Genomic DNA, 18,278 nt, shown 5'->3' on the forward strand with positions numbered 1-18,278 from the left:
CACACGGTAAGACCTCCCCAACACACTGAAACACCTTCGCCATACACTGAAATCCCTTCCCCACACACTGAAATACCTTCCCCACACACTGAAACACCTTCCCCACACTCTGAAACACCTTCCCCACACACTGAAATCCCTTCCACACACACTGTAACACATTCCCCACACACTGAAACCCTTCCCCACACACTGAAACTCCTTCCCCACACACTGAAAACCCTTCCCCACACACTGAAACACATCCCTGCAAACAGAAACCCCTTCCCCACACACTGAAACCCCTTCTGCACACACTGAAACACCATCCACACACTGAAACCTCATCCCCACTCACTGAAACCCCTTCCGCACACACTGAAACACCTTCCCCACACACTGACACCCCTTCCCCACACTCTGAAACCCCTTCCCCACAAAGTGAAACCCCTTCCTCACACACTGAAACACCTTCCCCACAAACTGAATAACATTCCCCACACACTGAAATCTCTTCCCCACACACTGAAACCCCTTCCGCACACAGTTAAACCCTTCCACACACACTGAAACCCCTTCCCCAAACACTGAAACCTCTTCCCCACACACTGAAAAACATCCCCACACACTGAAACTCCTCCCCCCCACACTGAAAGCCCTTCCCCCCACTCCGAAACAGTTCCCCACTCTCTCAAACCCCTTCCCCAGAAACTGAAACACCTTCCCCACACACTGAAACCCATCCGCACACTCTGAAACCCCTTCCCCACACACTAAAACACCTTCCCCACACAGTGAAACCCCTTCCCCACACACTGAATCTCCTTCCCCACACACTGAAACCCCTTCCCACACACTGAAACCCATCCCCACACACTGAAACCCCTTCCCCACACACTGAAACCCCTTCCCCACACACTGAAACCCCTTCCCCACACACTGAAACACATCCCCACACACTGAAACACCTTCCCCACTCACTGAAACCCCTTCCGCACACACTGAAACCCATCCCCACACACTGAAACACTATCCCCACACACTGAAACCTATCCCCACGCACTGAAACACCTTCCCCACTCACTGTAACCCTTCCCCACACACTGAAACACTTCCCCACACACTGAAACCCCTTCCCCACAAACTGAAACTCCTTCCCCACACAATGAAACCCCTTCCTCACTCACTGAAAAACCTTCCCCACACACTGAAATCCCTTCCCCACACACAGAAATCCATCCCCACACACTGAAACACCTTCCCCACACAATGAAACGCTTATCCACACACTGAACCACATAGCCACACATTGAAACACATTCCCATACACTGATACACCTTCCCCACACACTGAAACCCCTTCCCCACACACTCAAACACCTTCCCCACTCACTGAAAAACCTTCCCCACAAACTGAAATGCCCTCCCCACACACTGAAACCCTTCCCCACACTCTGAAACCCCTTCCCCACACACTGAAACCCCTTCCACACACACTGAAACCCCTTCCCCACAAATTGAAACCCCTTCCCCACGCACTGAAATACCTTCCCCACACACTGAAAGCCCTTCCGCACAGACTGAAACCCATCCCCACACACTGAAACCCCATCGCACACACTGAAACCCCTTCCCCACACACTGAAACCCCTTCGCAGCACACTGAAACACATCCCCACACGCTGAAACACCTTCCCCACACACTGAAACCCCTTCCGCACGCACTGAAACCCATCCCCACACACTGAAACCCATCCCCCCACACTGAAACACCTTCCCCACACACTGAAAGCGTTCCCCACACACTGAAACTCATCCCCGCACACTGAAACACATCCCCACACCCTGAAACACATTCCCCATGCACTGAAACCCCTTCCCCACACACTGAAACACCTTCCCCACACACTGAAACAGCTTCACCACACACTGAAATACCTTCCCCACACACTGAAACACCTTCCATACACACTGAAACCCCTTCCCCACGCACTGCAACACCTTCCTCACACCATGAAACACCTTCCCCGCACACAGAATCCCCTTCCCCACACACTGATACTCCTTCCGCCCACAATGAAACACCTTCGCCAAACACTGAAACCCCTTCCCCACACAATGATACACATCCCCACACACTGAAACCCCTTCCCCACACACAGAAACCCATTCCCCACACACTGAAACACCTTCCCCACACACAGAATCCTCTTCCCCACACACTGATACTCCGTCCGCCCACAATGGAACACCTTCCCCAAACACTGAAACCCCTTCCCCACCCAATGAAAAACCTTCGCACACACTGAAATCCCTTCCCCACACACAGAAACCCATCCCCACACACTGAAACACCTTCCCCACACACTGACACACATAGCCACACATTGAAACACATCCCCACACACTGAAACACCTTCCCCACACAATGAACTCCCTTCCCCACACACTGATACTCCTTCCGGCCACAATGAAACAACTTCCCCACACTCTGAAATCCCTTCCCCACACAATGATACACATCGCCACACACTGAAACCCCTTCCCCACACACTGAATCCCATTCCCCACACACTGAATCCCATTCCCCACACACTGAATCCCCATACCCACACACTGAAACACCTTCCCCACACAATGAAACCCCTTCCCCACACACTGATACTCCTTCCGCCCACAATGAAACACCTTCCCCACACTCTGAAATCCCTTCCCCACACAATGAAACGCATCGCCACACACTGAAACACCTTCCCCACACACTGAAACACATCCCTACAAACAGAAACCCCGTCCCCACACACAGAAACCCCTTCCGCACACACTGAAACACCATCCCACACACTGAAACCCCATCCCCACGCAGTAAAAACCCTTCCCCACACACTGAAACCCCGTCCCCACACACTGTAACCATTCCCCACACAATGAAACACTTCGCCACACACTGAAACCCCTTCCCCACAAACTGAAACCCCTTCCCCACTCCCTGAAACCCCTTCCCCACACAATGAAACCCTTCGCCACAGACTGAAACCCCTTCCACACACACTGAAACCCCTTCCCCACAAACTGAAAACCTTCCCCACACACTGAAACCCTTCCCCACACACTGATACCCCTTCACCACATACTGAATCCCCTTCCCCACACACTGAAACGCCATATTTACACAGTTAAACAATTCCCCACACACTGAATCCCCTTCCCCACACACTGAAACCTCTTCCCTACACACTGAATCCCCTTCCGCACACAATCAAACACCTTCCCCACACAATGAAACACCTTCCCCACACACAGGATCCCCTTCCCCACACACTGATAGTCCTTCCGCACACCATGAAACACCTTCCCCACACACTGAAACACTTTCCGCACACACTGAAACCCCTTGCACAAACACTGAAACACCTTCCCAACACACTGAAACCCCTTCAACACATACTGAAACCTCTTCCTCACAAACTGAAACCCCTTCCGCACACACTGAAACACCTTCCCCACACACTGAAACCACTTCCCCACACACTGAAACACATTCCGCACACAGTGAAACCCTTCCCCACTCACTGAAACGCATCCCCACACACTGAAATCCCTTCCCCACACAATGATGCACATCCCCACACACTGAAACCCATTCCCCACACACTGAATCCCCTTCCCCACACACTGAAACACATCCTCACACACTGAAACACCTTCCCCATAAAATGAAACCCCTTCCGCATACCGTGAAACACTTCCCCACACACTGAAACCCCTTCCCCACACACTGAAACACATCCCTACAAACAGAAACCCCTTCCCCACACACTGAAACCCCTTCTGCACACACTGAAACACCATCCCCACACACTGAAACCCCATCCCCACTCACTGAAACCCCTTCCGCACACACTGAAACACCTTCCCCACACACTGACACCGCTTCCCCACACTCTGAAACCCCTTTACCACAAAGTGAAACCCCTTCCTCACACACTGAAACACCTTCCACACAAACTGAAACACATTCCCCACACACTGAAATCTCTTCCCCACACATTGAAACCCCTTCCGCACACAGTTAAAACCCTCCACACACACTGAAACCCCTTCCCCACACACTGAAACCCCTTCCCCACACACTGAAAAACATCCCCACACACTGAAACTCCTTCCCCACACCCTGAAACACATCCCCACACACTGAAACACCTTCCCCACATACTGAAACCCCTTCCGCACAAACTGAAACCCATCCCCACACACTGAAACACATTCCCCACACACTGAAACCTATCCCCACGCACTGAAACACCATCCCCACACACTGAAACCGTTCCCCACACACTCAAACACATCCCCACACACTGAAACACATCCCCACACACTGAAACACCTTCCACACGCACTGAAACCCCTGCCCCAAACACTGATATACCTTCCACAAACTCTGAAACACCTTCCCCACACATTGAAATACATTCCCCACACACTGAAACACCTTACCAACACTCTGAAACCCCTTCCCCACACTTTGAAACCCATCCCCACACACTGAAACACCTTCCCCACACACTGAAACCCTTCCCCACACACTGAAACACATCCCCATACACTTAAACACATCCCCACACACTGAAACACCTTCCCCACGCACGGAAACCCGACCCCCACACACTGAAACACCTTCCACACACACTGAAACAACTTCCCCACACACTGAAACCCATTCCGCACACACTGAAACCCCGTCCAGACACACTGTGTAACCCTTCCCCACACACTGAAACAATTCCCCACACACTGAAACCCCTTCCCCACAAACTGAAACCCCTTCCCCACACACTGAAACCCCTTCCACACACACTGAAACCTCTTCCCCACAAACTGAAAACCTTCCCCACACACTGAAACCCTTCCCCACACACTGAAACCCCTTCCCCACTCCCTGAAACACCTTTCCCACACTCTGAAACCCATCCCCACACTCTGAAACCCCTTCCCCACACACTAAAACACCTTCCCCACACACTGAAACACCTTCCCCACATACTGAAACACCTTCCCCACACAATGAAACTCCGTCCCCACACACTGAAACTACTTCCCACTCACTGAAACACCTTCCCCACACACTGAAACCCATCCCCACAGACTGAAACCCCTTCCCCACACACTGAAACCCCTTCTCCACACCCTGAAACACATCCCCACTCACTGAAACACCTTCCCCACCCACTGAAACCCCTTCCGCACACACTGAAACCCATCCCCACACACTGAAACCCATCCCCACACACTGAAACTCCTTCCCCACACACTGAAACCGTTCCCTACACATTGAAACACATCCCCACACACTGAAACCCATCCCCATACACTGAAACACCTTCCCCACATACTGAAACCCCTTCCCCACACACTGAAACACATCCCCACACACTGAAACACATACCCACACACTGAATCACCTTACCCACACACTGAAACACTTCCCCACACACTGTAACCCCTTCCGCACAAATGGAAACCCATTCCCCACACACTGAAACCCCTTCCGCACGCACTGAAACCCTTCCCCGCATAATAAATCCTCTTCCCCACACACTGAAATACCTTCCCCACACACCGTAACCCTTCCCCACACTCTGAAACCCCTTCCCCACACACTGAAACCCCTTCCCCACACACTGAAACCTATCCCCATGCACTGAAACACCTTACCCACACACTGAAACCGTTCCCCGCACACTCAAACACCTTCCCCACGCACTGAAACCCCTGCCCCACACACTGAAACACCTTCCACAATCTCTGAAACACCTTCCCCACACATTGAAATACATTCCCCACACACTGAAACACCTTACCAACACTCTGAAACCCCTTCCCCACACTTTGAAACCCATCCCCACACACTGAAACATCTTCCCCACACACTGAAACCCTTCCCCACACACTGAAACACATCCCCATACACTTAAACACATCCCCACACACTGAAACACCTTCCCCACGCACTGAAACCCGACCCCACACACTGAAACACCTTCCACAGACTCTGAAACACCTTCCCCACACATTGAAGTACCTTCCCCACACACTGGAACACCTTCCCAACACTCTGAAATCCCTTCCCCACACACTGAAACACCTTCTCCACACACTGAAACAACTAAACCAAACACTGTAACCCCTTCCCCACACACTGAAACACTTCCCCACACACTGAAACCCCTTCCCCACAAACTGAAACCCCTTCCCCACACATTGAAACCCCTTCCCCATACACAGAAACCCTTCCCCACATACTGAAAACCCTTCCATACACACTGAAACCCCTTCCCCACAAACTGAAAACCTTCCCCACACACTGAAACCCTTCCCCACACACTGAAACCCCATCCGCAAACCGTTAAACAATTCCCCACACACTGAAACCCCTTCCCCACACACTGAAACCCCTTCCCTACACACTGAATCCCCTCCCACACACAATGAAACACCTTCCCCACACACTGAATCCCTTTCCCCACAAACTGAAACCACTTCCGCACACAATGAAACACCTTCCCCAAACACTGAAACCCCTTCCCCACACACTGAAACAACTTCCGCACACACTGAAACAACTTCCGCAAACACTGAAACACCTTCCCAACATACTGAAACCCCTTCAACACACACTGAAACCCCTTCCTCACACACTGAAACCCCTTCCTCACACACTGAAACCCCTTCCACACACACTGAAGCACCTTCCCCACACACTGAAACCACTTCCCCACACACTGAAACCCCTTCTGCACACAGTGAAACACTGCCCCACTGCTTGATTCGGGACAGTCAGCACGGTTTTGTGAGGGGTAGGTCTTGCCTCACAAGCCTGATTGAATTCTTTGAGCAGGTGACCAAGCAAGTGGATGAGGGTAAACCAGTGGATGTGGTGTACATGGATTTTAGTAAGGCATTTGATAAGGTCCCCCATGGTAGACTTATGGAGAAAGTCAGGAGGCATGGGATAGTGGGGAATGTGGCCAGTTGGATTAAGAATTGGCTAACTGATAGAAGGCAGAGAGTGGTCTTAGATGGTAAATACTCAGCCTGGAGCCCAGTTACCAGTGGCGTGCCACAGGGATCAGTTCTGGGTCCTCTCCTGTTTGTGATTTTTATTAACGACTTGGATGAGGAAGTCGAAGGGTGGGTCAGTAAATTTGCAGATGATACAAAGGTTGGTGGAGTTGTGGATACCGAGGAGGGCTATTGTCGTCTGCAAAGGGACTTGGATAGGTTGCAGTGCTGGGCTGAAAAGTGGCAGATGGAGTTTAACCCTGAAAAGTGTGAGGTCGTCCATTTTGGAAGGACAAACACGAATGCAAAATACTGGGTTAACGGTAGGGTTCTTGGGCATGTGGAGGAGCAGAGAGACCTTGGGGTCTATGTGCATAGATCGTTGAAAGTTGCAACTCAAGTGGATAGGGCTGTGAAGAAGGCATATGGGGTGTTAGCGTTCATTAGCAGAGGGATTGAATTTAAGAGCCGTGAGGTGATGATGCAGCTGTACAGGACCTTGGTAAGGCCTCATTTGGAGTACTGTGTGCAGTTCTGGTCGCCTCATTTTAGGAAGGATGTGGAAGCCTTGGAGAGGGTGCAGAGGAGATTTACCAGGATGTTGCCTGGAATGGAGAATAAATCTTACGAGGAAAGGCTGAACATTCTAGGCCTCTTCTCATTAGAACGGAGAAGGATGAGGGGTGACATGATAGAGGTTTATAAGATGATCAGGGGAATAGATAGGGTAGACAGTCAGAAACTTTTTCCCCGGGTGGAGCAAAGCGTTACAAGGGGTCATAAATTTAAGGTGAAGGGTGGGAGATATAAGGGGGATGTCAGGGGAAGGTTCTTTACCCAGAGAGTGGTCGGGGCATGGAATGCCTTGCCTGGGGAAGTTGTTGAGTCAGAAACTTTAGGGACTTTCAAACGGCTTTTAGATAGGTATATGGATAAAGGAGAATGATGGGGTATAGATTAAATTGTCCTTGACAGAGGACAAAGGATCGGCACAACATCGTGGGCCGAAGGGCCTGTTCTGTGCTGTATTTTCTATGTTCTATGTTCTATGTCACACACTGAAACCCCTTGCCCACACACTGAAACGCTTCCCCACACACTGAAACTCCTTCCCCACACACTGAAACAGATCCCCACACACTGAAACCCATTCCCCACACACTGAAACACATCCCCACACACTGAAACATCTTCCCCACAAACTGAAACCCCTTCTGCATACCGTGATACCCTTCCCCACACACTGAAACCCCTTCCCCACACACTGAAACACATCCCCACACACAGAAACGCCTTCCCCACACACTGAAACCCCTTCCGCACATACTGAAACACCTTCCCCACACACTGAAACCCCTTCCCCACACACTGAAACCCCTTCTGCAAACACTGAAACCCCTACCGTACACACTGAAACACCTTCCCCACACACTGAAACCCCTTCCCCACACACTGACACCCCTTCCCCACAAACAGAAACCCCTTCCGCACACACTGAAACGCCTTCCCAACAAACTGAAACACCTTCCCCACACACTGAAACCCCTTCCCCACAAACAGAAACCACTTCGGCACACAGTGAAACCCTTCCCCAAACACTGAAACCCATTCCCCACACACTGAAACCCCTTCCGCAAACACTGAAAAACATCGCCACACACTGAAACCCATTCCCCCCACACTGAGAGCACTTCCCCCCACACTGAAACACTTCCCCACACTCTGAAACCCCTTCCCCGCACGCTGAAACCCCTTCCCCACACACTGAAACCCATCCCCACACTCTGAAACCCCTTCCCCACACACTGAAACACCTTCCCCACACACTGAAACACCTTCCCCGCACACTGATACTCCTTCCCCACACTCTGAAACCCCTTCCCACTCACTGAAACCCATCCCCACACACTGAAACCCATCCCCACACACTGAAACCCCGTCCCCACACACCGAAACACCTTCCCCACACACTGAAACACCTTCCCCACACCCTGAAACACATCCCCACATACTGAAACACCTTCCCCACACACTGAAACCCCTTACGCACACACTGAAACCCATCCCCACAATCTTAAACCCATCCCCACACACTGAATCACCTTACCCACACTCTGAAACACTTCCCCACACACTGAAACACATCCCCACACACTGAAACACATACCCACACACTGAATCACCTTACCCACACACTGAAACACTTCCCCACACACTGTAACCCCTTCCCTACAAACGGAAACCCCTTTCCCACACACTGAAACCCCTTCCGCACGCACTGAAACCTTTCCCCGCATACTGAATCCCCTTCCCCACACACTGAAATACCTTCCCCACACACTGTAACCCTTCCCCACACTCTGAAACCCCTTCCCCACACAGTGAAACCCCTTCCCCACACACTGAAACCTTTCCCCACGCACTGAAACACCTTCCCCACACACTGAAACCGTTCCCCACACACTCAAACACATCCCCACACACTGAAACACATCCCCACACACTGAAACACCTTCCCCACGCACTGAAACCCCCACCCCACACACTGAAACACCTTCCACAAAGTCTGAAACACCTTCCCCACACATTGAAATACATTCCCCACACACTGAAACACCTTACCAACACTCTGAAACCCCTTCCCCACACTTTCAAACCCATCCCCACACACTGAAATATCTTTCCCACACACTGAAACACCTTCCCCACAGACTGAAACACCTTCCCCACAAACTGAAACACCTTCCCCACACACTGTAACCCTTCCCCACACACTGAAACCCCTTCCCTACAAACTGAAACCCCTTCCCCACACACTGAAACCCCTTCCACACACACTGAAAACTCTTCCCCACAAACTGAAAACCTTCCCCACACACTGAAACCCCTTCCCCACACACTGAAACCCCTTCCGCACACACTGAAACACCTTTCCCACACTCTGAAACCCATCCCCACACTCTGAAACCCCTTCCCCACACACTAAAACACCTTCCCCACACACTGAAACACCTTCCCCACACACTGAAACTCCTTCCCCACACACTGAAACTACTTCCCACTCACTGAACCCCATCCCCACACACTGAAACACATCCCCACACACAGAAACCCCTTACCTACACACTAAAACCCCTTCTCCACACCCTGAAACACATCCCCACTCACTGAAACACCTTCCCCACCCACTGAAACCCCTTCCGCACACACTGAAACCCATCCCCACACACTGAAACCCATCCCCACACACTGAAACTCCTTCCCCACACACTGAAACCGTTCCCCACACATTGAAACACATCCCCACACACTGAAACCCATCCCCATACACTGAAACACCTTCCCCACATACTGAAACCCCTTCCCCACACACTGAAACACATCCCCACACACTGAAACACATACCCACACACTGAATCACCTTACCCACACACTGAAACACTTCCCCACACACTGTAACCCCTTCCCTACAAACGGAAACCCCTTCCCCACACACTGAAACCCCTTCCGCACGCACTGAAACCCTTCCCCGCATACTGAATCCCCTTCCCCACACACTGAAATACCTTCCCCACACACTGTAACCCTTCCCCACACTCTGAAACCCCTTCCCCACACAGTGAAACCCCTTCCCCACACACTGAAACCTTTCCCCACGCACTGAAACACCTTCCCCACACACTGAAACCGTTCCCCACACACTCAAACACATCCCCACACACTGAAACACATCCCCACACACTGAAACACCTTCCCCACGCACTGAAACCCCTGCCCCACACACTGAAACACCTTCCACAAACTCTGAAACAACTTCCCCACACATTGAAATACATTCCCCACACACTGAAACACCTTACCAACACTCTGAAACCCCTTCCCCACACTTTCAAACCCATCCCCACACACTGAAACACCTTCCCCACACACTGAAACCCTTCCCCACACACTGAAACACATCCCCATACACTTAAACACATCCCCACACACTGAAACACCTTCCCCACGCACTGAAACCCGACCCCACACACTGAAACCGCTTCCCCACACACTGAAACCCCTTCCACACACACTGAAACCTCTTCCCCACAAACTGAAAACCTACCCCACACACTGAAACCCCTTCCCCACACACTGAAACCCATTCCCCACACACTGAAACCCCTTCCCCACACACTGAAACACATCCCCACACACTGAAACACATACCCACACACTGAATCACCTTACCCACACACTGAAACACTTCCCCACACACTGTAACCCCTTCCCTACAAACGGAAACCCCTTCCCCACACACTGAAACCCCTTCCGCACGCACTGAAACCCTTCCCCGCATACTGAATCCCCTTCCCCACACACTGAAATACCTTCCCCACACACTGTAACCCTTCCCCACACTCTGAAACCCCTTCCCCACACAGTGAAACCCCTTCCCCACACACTGAAACCTTTCCCCACGCACTGAAACACCTTCCCCACACACTGAAACCGTTCCCCACACACTCAAACACATCCCCACACACTGAAACACATCCCCACACACTGAAACACCTTCCCCACGCACTGAAACCCCTGCCCCACACACTGAAACACCTTCCACAAACTCTGAAACACCTTCCCCACACATTGAAATACATTCCCCACACACTGAAACACCTTACCAACACTCTGAAACCCCTTCCCCACACTTTCAAACCCATCCCCACACACTGAAACACCTTCCCCACACACTGAAACCCTTCCCCACACACTGAAACACATCCCCATACACTTAAACACATCCCCACACACTGAAACACCTTCCCCACGCACTGAAACCCGACCCCACACACTGAAACACCTTCCACACACTCTGAAACACCTTCCCCACACATTGAAATACCTTCCCCACACACTGGAACACCTTCCCAACACTCTGAAACCCCTTCCCCACACACTGAAACACACTCTCCACACACTGAAACAACTAAACCAAACACTGTAACCCCTTCCCCACACACTGAAACACTTCCCCACACACTGAAACCCCTTCCCCACAAACTGAAACCCCTTCCCCACACATTGAAACCCCTTCCCCAAACACAGAAACCCTTCCCCACATATTGAAAACCCTTCCATACACACTGAAACCCCTTCCCCACAAACTGAAAACCTTCCCCACACACTGAAACCCTTCCCCACACACTGAAACCCCATCCGCACACCGTTAAGCAATTCCCCACACACTGAAACCCCTTCCCCACACACTGAAACCCCTTCCCTACACACTGAATCCCCTCCCGCACACAATGAAACACCTTCCCCACACACTGAATCCCTTTCCCCACAAACTGAAACCACTTCTGCACACAATGAAACACCTTCCCCAAACACTGAAACCCCTTCCCCACACACTGAAACAACTTCCGCACACACTGAAACAACTTCCGCAAACACTGAAACACCTTCCTAACATACTGAAACCCCTTCAACACACACTGAAACCCCTTCCTCACACACTGAAACCCCTTCCGCACACACTGAAGCACCTTCCCCACACACTGAAACCACTTCCCCACACACTGAAACCCCTTCTGCACACAGTGAAACACTTCCCCACACACTGAAACCCCTTCCCCACACACTGAAACACTTCCCCACACACTGAAACTCCTTCCCCACACACTGAAACAGATCCCCACACACTGAAACCCATTCCCCACACACTGAAACACATCCCCACACACTGAAACATCTTCCCCACAAACTGAAACCCCTTCTGCATACCGTGATACCCTTCCCCACACACTGAAACCCCTTCCCCACACACTGAAACACATCCCCACACACAGAAACGCCTTCCCCACACACTGAAACCCCTTCCGCACATACTGAAACACCTTCCCCACACACTGAAACCCCTTCCCCACACACTGAAACCCCTTCTGCAAACACTGAAACCCCTACCGTACACACTGAAACACCTTCCCCACACACTGAAACCCCTTCCCCACACACTGACACCCCTTCCCCACAAACAGAAACCCCTTCCGCACACACTGAAACGCCTTCCCAACAAACTGAAACACCTTCCCCACACACTGAAACCCCTTCCTCACAAACAGAAACCACTTCGGCACACAGTGAAACCCTTCCCCACACACTGAAACCCATTCCCCACACACTGAAACCCCTTCCGCAAACACTGAAAAACATCGCCACACACTGAAACCCATTCCCCCCACACTGAGAGCACTTCCCCCCACACTGAAACACTTCCCCACACTCTGAAACCCCTTCCCCGCACGCTGAAACCCCTTCCCCACACACTGAAACCCATCCCCACACTCTGAAACCCCTTCCCCACACACTGAAACACCTTCCCCACACACTGAAACACCTTTCCCGCACACTGATACTCCTTCCCCACACTCTGAAACCCCTTCCCACTCACTGAAACCCATCTCCACACACTGAAACCCATCCCCACACACTGAAACCCCGTCCCCACACACTGAAACACCTTCCCCACACACTGAAACACATCCCCACATACTGAAACACCTTCCCCACACACTGAAACCCCTTACGCACACACTGAAACCCATCCCCACAATCATAAACCCATCCCCACACACTGAATCACCTTACCCACACTCTGAAACACTTCCCCACACACTGAAACACATCCCCACACACTGAAACACATACCCACACACTGAATCACCTTACCCACACACTGAAACACTTCCCCACACACTGTACCCCTTCCCTACAAACGGAAACCCCTTCCCCACACACTGAAACCCCTTCCGCATGCACTGAAACCTTTCCCCGCATACTGAATCCCCTTCCCCACACACTGAAATACATTCCCCACACACTGTAACCCTTCCCCACACACTGTAACCCTTCCCCACACTCTGAAACCCCTTCCCCACACAGTGAAACCCCTTCCCCACACACTGAAACCTTTCCCCACGCACTGAAACACCTTCCCCACACACTGAAACCGTTCCCCACACACTCAAACACATCCCCACACACTGAAACACATCCCCACACACTGAAACACCTTCCCCACGCACTGAAACCCCCACCCCACACACTGAAACACCTTCCACAAACTCTGAAACACCTTCCCCACACATTGAAATACATTCCCCACACACTGAAACACCTTACCAACACTCTGAAACACCTTCCCCACACTTTCAAACCCATCCCCACACACTGAAATATCTTTCCCACACACTGAAACACCTTCCCCACAGACTGCAACACCTTCCCCACAAACTGAAACACCTTCCCCACACACTGTAACCCTTCCCCACACACTGAAACCCCTTCCCCACAAACTGAAACCCCTTCCCCACACACTGAAACCCCTTCCACACACACTGAAAACTCTTCCCCACAAACTGAAAACCTTCCCCACACACTGAAACCCCTTCCCCACACACTGAAACCCCTTCCCCACACACTGAAACACCTTTCCCACACTCTGAAATCCATCCCCACACTCTGAAACCCCTTCCCCACACACTAAAACACCTTCACCACACACTGAAACTCCTTCCCCACACACTGAAACTCCTTCCTCACACACTGAAACTACTTCCCACTCACTGAAACCCATCCCCACACACTGAAACACATCCCCACACACAGAAACCCCTTACCCAGACACTGAAACCCCTTCTCCACACCCTGAAACACATCCCCACTCACTGAAACACCTTCCCCACCCACTGAAACCCCTTCCGCACACACTGAAACCCATCCCCACACACTGAAACCCATCCCCACACACTGAAACTCCTTCCCCACACACTGAAACCGTTCCCCACACATTGAAACACATCCCCACACACTGAATCCCATCCCCATACACTGAAACACCTTCCCCACATACTGAAACCCCTTCCCCACACACTGAAACACATCCCCACACACTGAAACACATACCCACACACTGAATCACCTTACCCACACACTGAAACACTTCCCCACACACTGTAACCCCTTCCCTACAAACGGAAACCCCTTCCCCACACACTGAAACCCCTTCCGCACGCACTGAAACCCTTCCCCGCATACTGAATCCGCTTCCCCACACACTGAAATACCTTCCCCACACACTGTAACCCTTCCCCACACTCTGAAACCCCTTCCCCACACAGTGAAACCCCTTCCCCACACACTGAAACCTTTCCCCACGCACTGAAACACCTTCCCCACACACTGAAACCGTTCCCCACACACTCAAACACATCCCCACACACTGAAACACATCCCCACACACTGAAACACCTTCCCCACGCACTGAAACCCCTGCCCCACACACTGAAACACATTCCACAAACTCTGAAACAACTTCCCCACACATTGAAATACATTCCCCACACACTGAAACACCTTACCAACACTCTGAAACCCCTTCCCCACACTTTCAAACCCATCCCCACACACTGAAACACCTTCCCCACACACTGAAACCCTTCCCCACACACTGAAACACATCCCCATACACTTAAACACATCCCCACACACTGAAACACCTTCCCCACGCACTGAAACCCGACCCCACACACTGAAACACCTTCCACACACTCTGAAACACCTTCCCCACACATTGAAATACCTTCCCCACACACTGGAACACCTTCCCAACACTCTGAAACCCCTTCCCCACACACTGAAACACCCTCTCCACAAACTGAAACAACTAAACCAAACACTGTAACCCCTTCCCCACACACTGAAACACTTCCCCACACACTGAAACCCCTTCCCCACAAACTGAAACCCCTTCCCCACAGATTGAAACCCCTTCCCCAAACACAGAAACCCTTCCCCACATATTGAAAACCCTTCCATACACACTGAAACCCCTTCCCCACAAACTGAAAACCTTCCCCACACACTGAAACCCTTCCCCACACACTGAAACCCCATCCGCACACCGTTAAACAATTCCCCACACACTGAAACCCCTTCCCCACACACTGAAATCCCTTCGCTAAACACTGAATCCCCTCCCGCACACAATGAAACACCTTCCCCACACACTGAATCCCTTTGCCCACAAACTGAAACCACTTCCGCACACAATGAAACACCTTCCCCAAACACTGAAACCCCTTCCCCACAAACTGAAACCCCTTCCCCACACACTGAAACCCCTTCCACACACACTGAAACCTCTTCCCCACAAACTGAAAACCTTCCCCACACACTGAAACCCTTCCCCACACACTGAAACCCCTTCCCCACACACTGAAACACCTTTCCCACACTCTGAAACCCATCCCTACACTCTGAAACCCCTTCCCCACTCACTAAAACACCTTCCCCACACACTGAAACACCTTCCCCACACGCTGAAACTCCTTCCCCACACACAGAAACTACTTCCCACTCACTGAAACCCATCCCCACACACTGAAACCCATCCCCACACACTGAAACCCCTTCCCCACACACTGAAATCCCTTCTCCACACCCTGAAACACATCCCCACTCACTGAAACACCTTCCCCACCCACTGAAACCCCTTCCGCACACACTGAATCCCATCCTCACACACTGAAACCCATCCCCACACACTGAAACTCCTTTCCCACACACTGAAACCGTTCCCCACACATTGAAACACATCCCCACACACTGAAACCCATCCCCATACACTGAAACACCTTCCCCACATACTGAAACCCCTTCCCCACACACTGAAACACATCCACACACACTGAAACACATACCCACACACTGAAACACTTCCCCACACACTGTAACCCCTTCCCTACAAACGGAAACCCCTTCCCCACACACTGAAACACCTTCCGCACGCACTGAAACCCTTCCCCGCATACTGAATCCCCTTCCCCACACACTGAAATACGTTCCCCAAACACTGTAACCCTTCCCTACACTCTGAAACCCCTTCCCCACACACTGAAACCCCTTCCCCACACACTGAAACCTATCCCCACGCACTGAAACACCTTCCCCACACACTGAAACCGTTCCCCACACACTCAAACACATCCCCACACACTGAAACACATCCCCACACACTGAAACACCTTCCCCACGCACTGAAACCCCTGCCCCACACACTGAAACACCTTCCACAAACTCTGAAACACCTTCCCCACACATTGAAATACATTCCCCACACACTGAAACACCTTACCAACACTCTGAAACCCCTTCCCCACACTTTGAAACCCATCCCCACACACTGAAACACCTTCCCCACCCACTGAAACCCTTCCCCACACACTGAAACACATCCCCATACACTTAAACACATCCCCACACACTGAAACACCTTCCCCACGCACTGAAACCCGACCCCACACACTGAAACCCCTTCCCCACACACTGAAACCCCTTCCACACACACTGAAACCTCTTCCCCACAAACTGAAAACCTTCCCCACACACTGAAACCCCTTCCCCACACACTGAAACCCCTTCCCCACACACTGAAACCCCTTCCCCACACACTGAAACACATCCCCACACACTGAAACACATACCCACACACTGAATCACCTTACCCACACACTGAAACACTTCCCCACACACTGTAACACCTTCCCTACAAACGGAAACACCTTCCCCACACACTGAAACCCCTTCCGCACGCACTGAAACCCTTCCCCGCATACTGAATCCCCTTCCCCACACACTGAAATACCTTCCCCACACACTGTAACCCTTCCCCACACTCTGAAACCCCTTCCCCACACAGTGAAACACCTTCCCCACACACTGAAACCTTTCCCCACGCACTGAAACACCTTACCGACACACTGAAACCGTTCCCCACACACTCAAACACATCCCCACACACTGAAACACATCCCCACACACTGAAACACCTTCCCCACGCACTGAAACCCCTGCCCCACACACTGAAACACCTTCCACAATCTCTGAAACACCTTCCCCACACATTGAAATACATTCCCCACACACTGAAACACCTTACCAACACTCTGAAACCCCTTCCCCACACTTTCAAACCCATCCCCACACACTGAAACACCTTCCCCACACACTGAAACCCTTCCCCACACACTGAAACACATCCCCATACACTTAAACACATCCCCACACACTGAAACACCTTCCCCACGCACTGAAACCCGACCCCACACACTGAAACACCTTCCACACACTCTGAAACACCTTCCCCACACATTGAAATACCTTCCCCACACACTGGAACACCTTCCCAACAC

Source organism: Heterodontus francisci, chromosome 33, assembly GCF_036365525.1.
Source record: "Heterodontus francisci isolate sHetFra1 chromosome 33, sHetFra1.hap1, whole genome shotgun sequence".
Classification (NCBI taxonomy): domain Eukaryota; kingdom Metazoa; phylum Chordata; class Chondrichthyes; order Heterodontiformes; family Heterodontidae; genus Heterodontus; species Heterodontus francisci.